The sequence below is a fragment of the Bos taurus genome, chromosome 19 (assembly GCF_002263795.3).
Source record: "Bos taurus isolate L1 Dominette 01449 registration number 42190680 breed Hereford chromosome 19, ARS-UCD2.0, whole genome shotgun sequence".
NCBI classification, from domain to species: domain Eukaryota; kingdom Metazoa; phylum Chordata; class Mammalia; order Artiodactyla; family Bovidae; genus Bos; species Bos taurus.
The window spans coordinates 32,732,283-32,745,601 of NC_037346.1; the positions used below are offsets into that span (position 1 = coordinate 32,732,283).

A 13,319-nucleotide genomic window follows, 5' to 3' on the forward strand; every position below is an offset into this window, starting at 1 on the left:
ACCAAACACCATCCAATTTCCTCTTCCCACTGTGCTGTGTCTCCTTCCTGTGGGGAAGCTCGACAGCACCCTTGAGGAAAGTGAAGTGAAAGTCGCTCAGTCGTGTCCAGCTCTTTGTGACCCTTCTTTGTGACTATATAGTCCATGGAATTCTCCAGGCCAGAATACTGGAATGGGTAGCCTTTCCCTTCTCCATGGGATCTTCCCAACCCAGGGATAGATAGAACCCAGATTTCCTGCATTGCAGGTGGATTCTTTACCAGCTGAGCCACCAGGGAAGCCCTTGTTTTCACAGGGAGTGGGTCCTCCAGGAAGAAAGGGAGCCTCCATCAAGTCCTCTCCTCCCGGGGGTGGGGGCCTTGCTCCTGGAGGTCTGGCCTGATTCGACTTCAGCAAATAAAGACATGTGACACGTATGTATCCTCCAATATCCCAAAGCAAGCATCCTTCACAGTGTTCTTCTCTTTCCTCCCACGACGATCCTTGTTCAGACCCTGCCTCAGGTGCAAAACCCCCTAACCACACATCAGAGCATCTCCCACAGAAAGGGAGCTGGGAAACGGGTCGATACACACCCCCCTCTCCTGACTTCCTCTGAGGCTAGATTTGTAAAGTGACCTGGGGGACGCCAGAGCCTCAAGCTGACCCTAGGCCCCCTGAGTCCTTCAGGCCTTTTGTTCTCAATCTCGCTCTCTCATCTCTTAAGATCCCTTTACAGCCTGTCTCTTTGCCATGCTAATAAGCAGAATTAGGCTCAATCAAGAACAGAGGAAACTGCACATTTTTAAAACATCAGGTTGACCATGAGCTGTGTGGAGCTAAACGCTTCCAAGTCCTACAAATGTTTCCACTCAGTCCAGCCAGACGGGTATCCGCGGGGCCAGAGTCGGTGGCCACGCGCACCACCCAGTGGACACAGCCTGGTACTGCACCCACGAGGTACAAGAACCCAGGCCAACATCCGCCTGCAATTTCCATAAGGATATTTCCAACAATGGCCTCCCGCCCCCGTTCTCTGTGTCCGTGAGCTGAGCAGATCAGCTAGACTGGAGCGGTATTGCTGCTGGGATAGGAGGGAATTTCAACATTCATGACTGTTCATTTCTCTTTAAAATGTGGAGCAGTGTTTAGAAAAGGCAATTGAGAAGTTGCTTATTATTAACTCGTGGTATTTAGAACCTCTTATGTAGTGATTACCTCCTCACATCCACCTCCAAGTCCCAAACCCCAAGTCCTTCATACAGGTTTCACTGTTTCTCGGAGCCAGGTTTTTACAATACATTCAGCATTCCTAATTCTCAGTAGGATAAAGCAGAGCCAAAAAAAAAAAAAAAAAAACATTTAAAGAAGTCCCTCCCTGACTCCCAATCTCACAGGTGTACAGGGATGTACACAGGTCCACCTAATGATCTACAGTGGTTGTAGCATCATCTAGAAATTCAAGAAATCTATTTGTAGATGTGAAAGTACAAAAAATGAGGAGTTCCCTGGAGGTCCAGTGGTTAGGACTCAGCTTCCACTGTGGGGAGCACAGGTTTGATCCCTAGATGCTTGCTCCTTGGAAGGAAAGCTGTGACAAACCTGAGAGTCTTCTGAGAGTAGCTTGGACAGCAAGGAGACCAAACCAGTCCATCCTAAAGGAAATCAACTTGAATATTCATTGGAAGGACTGATGCCGAAGCTGAAGCTCCACTACTTTGGCCACCTGATGCGAAGAGCCGACTCACTGGAAAAGATCTCAATGCTGGAAAAGATTGAGGGCAGGAGGAGAAGGATGCAACAGAGGATGAGGTCGTTGGATGGCATCACAGACTCAATGGACATGAGTTTGAGCAAACTCTGGGAGATAGTGAAGGACAAGGAAGCCTAGTGTGCTGCAGTGCATGGGGTCACAAAGAGTTGGACATGACTTAGTAACTGAACAGCAACAACAAGAAGCTAAGATCCTGCAAGCCATGTGGCAAAAAAAAAAAAAGTGTAGAAAGTCAAAATACACCTTAAATGACTGTCCTCACCCCTTCTCAAGTTGTAAGCTAAAAATTTTGAAAAAGGAACCATAAGTCAGGTGCAGAACCTCTATGGATAAGTTTAAAATTCTCCCCCAAATCGTGCAAGTTAGCCTATATCTACCCACACCTACGATTCTTCTTGTGTTCATCAGAAATGGCCATTTGTTATGTGAATGGTTGTAGTGATCCACCAGCAAGATACTTCCTTCCTGTACCCACTGTTTCTCAAATGCTTTTGGTCAAAAACATTTCGTGTGCCCAGGAGCCATGTTTGGGGCTTGCATGTCCTGAACCTGGCCATGTTTGCCTGCCTGCATGCTAAGTCTCTTCAGTCATGTCCAACTCTTTGCAGCCCTATGGAATTTACAACTCTATGAATCGAACCCATGTCTTCTGCATTGACAGCCGGATTCTTTACCACTAAGCCACCTGGGAAGCCCAAAATCAGCTGTACTTCAATATAAAATTTAAAAATAAAATAAAATGGGGCTACAGATATTCACCTCGTGAGATGGTGTATGTAAGCGCTGAGTCCCTGCTGGGTTACACAAGTGTGTGTGGTGAACGAACCGTTGCAGGTACAAGGTTGGGGGTGGTGGGTTGTGGTCACTGTCGCTCTGAGAGATATCGGACTTTCTTAGCCTTAATACCTCTCCTTTTTTGCTTTTGTCTTCGGCTCTGGCCCTTTCAGAGATTTCTCCTGGGTTTGAAGTCTCTCAGTCCATTAAGGATGACCCTAACCTGTCTTTATGATTCCCTGCAGTTACTAGCCTCATGCTTATCAGTGTTGTCCACACCTCACTGAGCTGTTGCTCCTCTTTCTTAAGGAGGAAATTGGTTTTAAAATTCACCTGGACATGTAAAGGGACAGATTGGACCTCAAGGGAATCCCCGAACTGGCAGCTTGTGCCTGTCCGCTGCCATCACTCCCAGGGACCACAGCCCCTCTGCCCCCCGTCCTCCTGGGGCTGCTCGAGCAGCTGAGGTTGCAGCCCCATGGCCTGCACTGCTCTGAGCGTACCTGTAGATAGAATGTCTTTCAAAATAGAGATCACCAACTTTCCTCTCTGTGAGAAGTCTCCCTAACTTTTCTGATGAATGAATTCTACTGTGTGTGCATATATGTATAATACCCACTAACATAGAGGGCTCCCTAGTTTTTTGATGAATGAATTATATAATATATTACAGCTTTAGAAGACTGCATAATACACAACTATATAATAGGGTTAAGCCTTAAAATGTATTCCAATATATAGTAGATGCAGACAAATACTGTTTGATTCCGCTTATATGAAGTACCTAGAATAGTCAAATTCATACAGTCAGAAAGTACATTGATAGATGCCAGTATCTGAATTTTAAAAGCTGGCTGTTTCCAGAGCTCCATGTTCAAGGCATCTGATGAGAATGACTGTGAAATACACAAAACGTCTCTGCCAGTTTTCCTTGAGTCTGATCTCGGCACCCAGACGTAAGACCCGTGACAGATCCACGTTACCTGGTGAAACGCCTGAAAACTGAGAGCTTATCGAGAGGGACCCTTCATCCAGCAGCAGCTCTCCTGATTCACTAGCGAGTCCACATTTGGGCCTTTGAAGGAGAAAAGACAGTAAGAAATGAGATCAAGCTGGGATTTTTCAAGCTGAGTTAATGCCTTGGAATGAAGGTGTAGGAATGTCTGTCTCTCTGTCCTGTGAAAAATCTGCCAGGGGCTAAACCTTGTTGTTAGACGGACCTCAACAAGCAAGACAGGTTAGCTGGGCTAGGGAAGAGGCCAGGCCAGAGAGAGAGGGAAGAAAAATGTGGCTTCCTGTGGTTTTCTGAGGGTCACAGCAGTCTTAGGAAGTAGGGATACTGGGGCCAGCTAAACATATGCTAATAAAATGCAACTTTTCAGAGGGCATTTGTTGAGTTCCTTATTAGCACCAAGGCCAAGGGCAGTCCAGAGCTCACGCAAAGCAGGTCTGAGGGTTTCCTTTTGTTTGCTTCAAGGTCCTCCCAGCAGTGGGAGTAGCCGGGTGAAAAGGCTGGCCTTGAAAAGGAGCGGGACCTGTGAGGGATCCCAAGTCCCTCTGGCTTGAATACCCGCCTTTGTCTCCAAAGGGCCATGGCTGGGCTCCCCGAAGAGAGTCCCAGTAACGAAGCAGTTGATTAAGACCTCATTAAAAGTTCATTGACATTCATCACGACCTGGAGGCATCCCAGCAGCCCAGTGAGAAGGAACAAGTGAGGACCAGACCAGCCAGAAGCTTGAACCCTGGGTCTGAACGCTCTCTCTGCCACCTCACAGCGTTCCTGGGTAAGTGTTTTGATCCATTCTGGGTGACTCCAATTCAACGCGGCTGGGAGCAAATTCTTTGAAAGGTTTGGTCCTTTTGTGCATCTTTACTCTTAGCATCACCTGCTTCCTGTCTTCATCTGATCATGGTCTTAGCATTACCCCATCATCTGCTCATGGCAGGCCCTTTAAGAACAGCCAAGACACACATTTCTTGCATCACAACACCACGAAGCTTCCTAAGACACCAGGACCTCTGAGGAATACTACCGGGAAATATGGGGGAAACAAGAGCCTCTGGCCTCTGGCCTCTGGCAGGTGCTGACGGGACCTACCCGGGCCCCCAGAAGAGAGAAAGTGCAGGCAGAGTTTAGCATCTCTGCCCGAAGGTGTCAGCTGTGCCCTTCTGCCCAAATTCAAGCTCCTGGCCTCAGATCCAGGATCTAAGGACAACAGGAAATTGCAAAGTGTCCTCTAGGGACCACTGGTTCTAACAGACATCTAGCCTTCCACCATGGGGCTAGGGCAGGGAATTCTGGCTGCTTTCCCCCAAGGAGCCCAGGAATCTTGCAAAGCCACCTTATTTTTTTTCAATTGTTAGTAAAATAAAGTTGATTTACTATGTTGTGTTAGTTTCAGGTGAACTACAAGGTGATTCATATATGTACATATTATATATACATATACACATCATATATGAGTCATAATTCATCATATGTGAATCCCCAGCTCCTAGGTCCAGGGGATTTCCCAAGCAAGAAGCCTGGAGTGGGTTGCTATTTCCCTCTCCAGAGGATCTTCCCGACCCAGGAATCGAACCCGAGTTTCCCACATTGCAGGCAGACTCTTTCCCACTGAGCCACCAACGAAGCCCCACAGCAATGTTAGCCAACACGTTTATCAGGGCACATAATTGTCATTTCTTCTTTGTGTTAAGAACAGTTAAGATCTAGTCTCTTAGTAACTTTGAAGTTACAGTGTTTTTGACTATCTTCGGTATGCTGTGCATGAGATCTCTCAACTTATTATCAACCAGTTGCCATTTGTATCCTTAAACATCGTCTCCCCAAATCCTCCGTCCCCAACCCCTGGTGACCACCAGTCCACTCTGGTGGACGACCAGTCCACAACTCAGTTGTTTTTTCACTTTCCACCTGTAAGTGAGATCACATATTATTTGTGTTTCTCAGTCTGACTTATCTCACTTAGCCTAACACCCTCAAGTTCCTTCCATGCCATTGCAAATGGCAGGATTTCCTTCTTTTTTATAACTGAATACTATTCCATTTTTCTATTTACAGACCACATCGTCTCTATCCAGTCATCAGCTGACAGACACTTCGGTTATTTCTGTGTCTTGAGTATTTTGGCTAATGCAGTGAACATGGATCTGCAGATGTCTCTTCAAGACAATGGTTTATTCCTTCAGATAATGCACTCAGGAATGGGAATGCTGGATTGCATGGTAGTTCAGTTTTTAAGGAATCACCATACTGTATTCTATCATGGCTGCACCAATTTCCATTCCCATCAAACAGTGTATAAGCTTTCCCTTTTCTCCATATCCTTGATGTTGGCATTTTTAAAGGCTAATCAATTAACAGTCTATCTTCCTCCAGTGAATAATAAAATGAATGAATAAAAGATAAGAGGAATTAGATGGAGATAAATATTAGCTTGATTACTGATAAAAAACTGATTGGATGACACGGCCTAGATGCACAGCTAAATGGTTTTGCTAATTCTTTGCTGCTGAATTCAATAACTTGCCCCCCAGTCACTGGTCCAGCGTGGAGCCCAGAGGCCCCCATTGTGATGCTGGAGAAGTGGGGGAGGCTTACCTTCCACAGAGAAACTCATTCCGAAACCAACCCAGCAGCTTTAGTGTCCTCTTCAACACATCCGTGAAGCCAGTCATTTCTCCTCCCTTGGGAAGAACAGAATAAGGAGGGAAAGAATGGGAATTTTCCTAGAAAAATGAAGAACCAAAAACACAGTGTCCTAAAAATATATATGCACTTTGCACTCAGTCGTTTCCACCTCTTTGTGACCCTTTGGACTGTAGCCCACCAGGATCTTCTGTCCATGGGATTCCCTAGGCCACTGGAGTGGGTGGTCATTTCCTCCTCCAGGGATCTTCCAGACCCAGGAATGGAACCCAGGTCTCCTGTGTCCCCTGTACTGTTGGTGATTCTTTAGCCCCTGAGCCATCAGGGAAGTCCAAATACATATATAGAATTGAAATAACAGCCAGCCCAACTCCATAGCATTATTTGCTAATAGTATCCTTATCAAGTTCTGAATTCAATTTGCTAGTATTTCATTTCAGTGTTTTTGCATCTCTCTTTAGAGGTTAGGTTGTCCTCCACCTGTGTTCTTTGTGTAATGCTTATCAGATTGCAGTACCAGGGGTGTGACAGGACTTCCATCAGCCCCTCCAGGGCCACCTCCAGCTACCTCCACCCGCTCTATGCCCTGGGAGGCTGACTCATAAGGACCACATCAACGGACTCCACTGACCTGTGGCTTCCAGTTGTGTTTGGCCAATGGGGAACCAGGAAGAAAACTGGAGGGTGGGAGAAGAAGGGGGTGAGGGCATCTCTTCTCCCAGGCCTGCCCTGCAAGGTGTCAGTAAGCTGACTGGATCCCAGGAGCAAAGATCATAGCTCCTACCAGGCCCTTCTGAGAAACTCTGATAAGGCCTGCTTCCCGGTCCCTTCAAGCCAAGGTGGGGAGCAGGACTGCATTGCCACCTAGCGCTTCTGAATCTTCCCCATTCCTTAACTGAGCTCTCTTCAAATTAGCCACTGTAAGAGTGACATCTCTTTCCTGCTGGGAACCTGATGGACGCCTGTGGTTAGGCTAACTTAGTAAAATGAGTTGGAAAGCCTTCTATTTTTATCTATGCTCTGGAACACATGAAACAATGCAAGAATCTTCTAGTCTTGGAAGGTCAAAGAGCTAGTCTTTAGTGCCCCCTTGGCCTAGTATTTTCGGGATGGGACAGTCCTTTGACAAATGCTTAAAAATTTTCTCATGGTGATTGCTTTATTTAGGTCTCTGCTTCTTGCGTCAACATCTGAATTTCCAAGGAAAGCATCTGTTTATAAGAATTTGAAGTAGATTTGCATGGAATTGTTTACAGAATCCTCTCTTTGCTCTTTTAACCCACTCAGAATCTATGGTCACCTTCCCCGTTTCTAATGTTGTGTATTTGTTGTCTCTTATTTTGATTAAGTTTATTGTGTGTGTGTGTGTGTGTGTGTGTATGTGTGTGAGATCTGCCCCAGGGTCACATGGGTATCAGGATGAAATATTTTGTAGTGCAGCAGTAAAGAATCCACCTGCCAATACAGGAGACTCAAGAGGTGTGGGTTTGATCCCTGGGTCAGGAAGATCCCTGAGAAGGAAATGGCAACCCACTCCAGTATTCTTGCCTGGAAAATCTTTGGACAGAGGAGCCTGGCGGGCTACAGTCCATGGGGTTGCAGAGTCAGAAGCAACTAAGCAAGCATTTTGGTTACATTTACCCAGTTTGTGTGTGATTTTGTATGTGTGTGTGTGTTATCTGCCCCAGGTCACATGGATATCGAACCAAAATATTTTCCCTGTAAATGGCAGTCTTTCCAAAGTCTCTGCCTGCCAGTCATCCTGGGAAAGAATCAAAATGAGCCTCAGATCCAACCAGGGTCCCCTCCAAGGTGAAAATTTCAGGAATCGGCTGAAGAAGGAAGTTCTTTCACAGTTCTGGGTCCTTAAAGCCAAGTCATACCTTGGGTAGAGCCTGTGATGTGGGTGATGGCTCTTGGCCAGATCACCAGGCACATGAGAGAGAGGGCAGGAGAACCCCCACTCCGTTGATCAGGGTCCCTTGATCTTCTGGGCGATAATACTTTTAATTTTCATCAGCGTGAGATGCCATCCCAAACCAGAAGGGGTTTGCCTAATTCATCATGCTCCCTGGCCACACAATGGGAGCCCTGACAAGCAGAACACTGGGCACTGAGAGAAACGGACGTCCTGAATGCTCATGAATTGCAAATGCTTCTTCGTTAAAGGATGCTCTCCTGCTTGGGACCATCTGCTTGATGTAACAGGGCCCGGGTCCTCAGGCTAGAAACATCTGCCACTTTAATCATTTTACCTCTTAATTAAAGCACAACCACAAGGGGGCCAAACATAGCTATGACCCTGGACATGTCAGACCTCAGCCACACAGAAGAGAGCATGCATCTGCCTGGACAAGCCATGAATGAGAGCACGTAGGTGTGCTGTTCACCCAATACATGTGCTCCCCACTGAGATAAAACAAATGTGGGCAAATGAATCCCCTTTCTCTATTAACTTTGTGTATTCTTTCAAAGACACTTTGTCTTCCAATTTAATTGATCTTCCACCCAGGGCCCCCTGACCAGTTGTCTCTGAGCTGCTCTGCCCCGAGGCATCTTTGTCAAGTAGTTAATGATCTATAAATAAACACATTAATACCCAGGGGAGATGCCATTTAAAGGAACCCCATGCTAATCCTCTTGTACCACAAAGAATTCTTTTATAATGCAAATAGTCACCCTTTAATTGATCTATTTTGTAAGTTCAGATTTTCATATCCATTTCCCACGCGGTGTCAAAGAAACAATGCATGGAAACACTCCAGTGCGTGCCCAGTAAAGCACTTAATAAGTGGTGGGTGACACCATTATTTCTCACTTTGGGATGTGCCCATATTGTTTTGAGCTTAGGTCAAATTGCAAGGATGCCACAGAGATTCTGAGTGTACATCTGTCTACCCCACCCCGTTGGTCTGCAGTCTCTCTAAGAACCTAGATGCTTAGATTTAATTCATTTTGTTTCTCATTGAGCTGTTTTGTCCTTAGTTCTGTACCCCAATTGGTAAAATGTTGATATCAATAAAAGTCATACATGTATCTTTTAGTATTTAAAATGCTAAAAAAAAAAAAACTATACATGGATACATACTCAAAAACAGTATACAAGATACCTAAAAGAATTGAAAGCAGGATCTCAAAGAGATATCTGTACACCATGTTCACTGCAGCATAATTCACAATAGCTGACATGTGGAAGCAGCTCGAATATCCGTCAGTGGATGAATGGAGAAGCAAAGTGTGGTCTAAACACACAGTGGAATATCGTTCAGCCTTCAAAAGGGAGGAGATTCTGACACCTACTGCAATAAGGATGAACGTTGAGGACATTGTGCTGAGTGAAATAAGCCATCACAAATGGACATGGCCTCATTTGTACCTACTGTGGTCAGGTTCACAGAGACAAAGAAAACTGGTGGTTTCCAGGGGTTCACGAGAGGAGGAATAGGGAGTTAGTGTTTACTAGTTTAGTGTTTCCACTTTTCGGAGATGGAAAGAGCTATGGGGATGGATGGCAGAGATGGCTGCACCACCTTATGAAATATTTAACACCAATGAACTGAATACTTAAAAATGATTAAGGTGGCAAATGTTATGCATCAGATCAGATCAGTCGCTCAGTCGTGTCCGACTCTTTGTGACCCCATGAATCACAGCACGCCAGGCCTCCCTGTCCTTCACCAACTCCCGGAGTTCACTCAGACTCACGTCCATCGAGTCAGTGATGCCATCCAGCCATCTCATCCTCTGTCGTCCCCTTCTCCTCCTGCCCCCAATCCCTCCCAGCATCAGAGTCTTTTCCAATGAGTCAACTCTTCGCAGGAGGTGGCCAAAGTACTGGAGTTTCAGCTTCAGCATCATTCCTTCCAAAGAAATCCCAGGGCTGATCTCCTTTAGAATGGACTGGTTGGATCTCCTTGCACTATGCATAATTTACCAAAAAAAAAAAAAAATGGGGAAAAACACTCTCAAAGATCATTGTTTAGACAAACACTATAACAAAGTAATGTGAGATTGGTAATACATGTAAAAATTAAATATATAAAAACAGTAGCACAAAATGCAAAAGACACAGAAGGGCCACAAGAACTTGAAACAGATCAGAGTAGAGTAGTTGTGTAACAGAGCAGGACCCACTGAGGCCCTCCTTCCCAGGATAGGTCTTTCCCCTTAGCCTCTGCTTTAGCTCTTCTCAGAAGTACCTAGATAATACCATTTGATGCAGATTTCCTGAGTTGTTTCAGTTCAGTTCAGTCGCTGTCATGTCCGACTCTTTGCGACCCCATGGACTGCAGTATGCCAGGCTTCCCTGTCCATCACCAATTCCCAGGGCCTACTCAAATTCATGTCCATTGAGTCAGTGATGCCATCCAACCATCTCATCTGTCGTCCCCTTCTCCTCTCGCCTTCAATCATTCCCAGTATCAGGGTCTTTTCCAATGAGTCAGTTCTTCACAGCAGGTGGCCAAAGTATTGGAGTTTCAGCATCAGCATCAGTCCTTCCAATGAATATTCAAATGTGAAAACCTCCCACCACATGGAAGATGCTAGACTACTTGAGGACCATGAGCACACGGCCCCAGGCCACCTGGAACCTCAGGACTGAGAAGGCTAACCCCTGTGACATCACCCTCTTCTCTCACCCGTCAGCCAATCAGAGAACTGTACCAGCTGATCACATACCATCCCTTCCCTCACTTGGCTTTTTAAAACACTTTGCTGAAACCCTTTAGAGAGTTAGGGACTTTTGGGAACGTGAGCCACACCTATCTCCTTTCATGACTCTGCAGTAAACCTTTCTCTGCTCCAAACTCCAATGTTTTGGTGTGTTTGGCCTCACCGTGTGCCAGGCATGCAAACTTGCATTAAAAGTAAGCTATCTAGTTTCCAGACTTATTATAAAGCCTCAGAAATCAAGACAGTATGTTTTAGCATCAAGATATACAAATAGATCAAAGAAATCAAGTCCAAAAATAGACCTATACATGCCGAAAAACTGATTTTCCACACTAAGGAAATTTAGTGGAGAAAAGATGGTTTTCAACACACAATGGCAGGACAATCAGATAGCCACATGCAAAAAAAAAAAAAAAATAGAAAGATGAAAGGAACTTTGACCCACACCTCACACTATATGCAAAAATTAACTCAAAACAGATGAGAGACCTAGATGTAAAACCCCAAAACTATAAAACTCCAAAAGAAAATACAGGAGAAAATGATTACAACTTTAGGTTTGGCAAAGGTTTCACAGCCACAAACACCAAAAACATAATCCATACAATTAAAAAATCTGTAAACTGGGCTTTGCCAAAATCAAAAACTTCTGCTCTTTGAAACACACTGTTAGGAGAATGGAAAAATGAGTCACAAATCAGGAGAAAATATTTATGAATCCTACACCCAACAAAGGGCTTGTAACCAGAATAAATAAAAATATATCCAAAGCCAATAAGAAGAAAGCAAACAACCCCATTCAAAAATCACAAAAACATGTGAGCAGGGAGTTAAGCAAATATATGCAGCTTGAAAATAAACACATTAAAAAATGTTCAACCTTGTAAGTCATTTGAGGGTGTGAGTTAAAACCACAATGAGCTACAACTACAAACTGATCAGAATGTGTAAAGAAGAACTCAGTTATCTACCTCCTGTGTAGGGAAAAACCAAGTTCTATTTCTTTTCTGTACAATGTACACAGATAGCTGACACTATCAATCCTGATGCTTCTGGTCACCAAATGAGTGAAGGTTCCACCACCCCCAGCAATTCTCGATGACATCAGCTGAGGGTCCCATAATTTAACTCAATTCTGACACTAGTTACCCAGAGATAGTGTCAGATCACATGGGTTAACGGCTCAGTCCCACAAGACTCACACACACACACACACACACACACACACACTCCCCCTCAGATCCCTGGAAAGACCAGTGATAACCTGGACTTCTGACCAACCAGCTAGAGATGGGAGATTTTAATGAATTCAATTAATTTGCCAAAGTGGCTCACAGACCTCGAGAAAACAATAGGCTTAGGCTTATAGGTTTATTACGAAGAATATGATAAAAGCAGAGACATCACTTTGCTGCCAGAGTCTGTATGGTCAAAACTATGGCTTTTTCAGTAGTCATGTACAGATGTGAGACTTGGATCATAAAGAAGACCAAGCACCAAAGAATTAATGCTTTCGAATTGGAGAAGACTCTTGAGAGTCCCTTGGACAGGCAGAGAGATCAAACCAGTCAATCTTAAAGGAAATCAACCCTGAATATTCATTGGAAGGACTGATCCTGAAACTGAAGCTTCAATACTTTGGCCACCTGAGGCGAAGAGCCTGCTCATCGGAAAAGACTCTGTTGCTGGGAAAGATTGAGGGCAGGAGGAGAAGGGGGCAACAGAAGATGAGATGGTCGGATGGCATCACTGACTCAATAGACATGAATTTGAGCAAACTCTGAGAGACACTGAAGGACAGAGGAGCCTGCTGTGCTGTGGTCCATGGGGTTGCAAGAGTCGGACATGATTTAGGGAGTGAACAACAACAGGTGAACACGCATGGAGAAGAGGGGTTGGGGCAGGGCACGGAGGAAACGGGGCTGAGCTCCCCACCGACTCCGCCTGCATCTCCATGTGTACATCAACCCCAACCCGGAAGCTCTCTGAGCCCTGTAATTTGGGGATATTACAGGGCCTTCCTCACATAGGTATGATCCACCATTAACTCCATTTTAGTCCCTCTTCCTTCTCAAGAGAATTGTAGTAGAATGGGGGAGCTGAAAATTCCAAGCTTCTAATCATGATTTGGTCTCTCTGGTGGCCAGCCCTCATCCAGAGTGGCCTCATTAAAAACAAAAGACACTCTTATCACCCAGGAAATTCCAAGAGTTTGGGAGCTCTGTGTCAGGAACAGAGGTCAAGGACTAGCATTAGAATGAGGTGCTCCTAGTGTTCTTATCACTTAGGAAATTACGAGGGCTTTAGGAGCTCTGTGCCAGGAACCAGGGGGGAGAGACCGACATATATTTTCTATTATCCTCCAAAACTGCTAAAATCAAAGACTGATCTGATGATGGCAAGGATGTAGAGGAACCAAATCACTCTTGCCTTGCAGGTGAATGTATAAAATGATGCAGCCACTTT

At 45.1% G+C, this 13,319-nt stretch overlaps 1 long non-coding RNA gene across 1 annotated transcript; it reads left to right on the plus strand.

Moving 5' to 3' along the window:
• The first annotated feature begins 217 nt into the window (after positions 1-217).
• Positions 218-5,844, plus strand: LOC132343050 (uncharacterized). The gene is made up of 3 exons (XR_009491709.1): positions 218-413; positions 4,116-4,311; positions 5,592-5,844. It is a non-coding gene; the product is annotated as an uncharacterized lncRNA (long non-coding RNA).
• Positions 5,845-13,319: the final 7,475 nt, after the last annotated feature.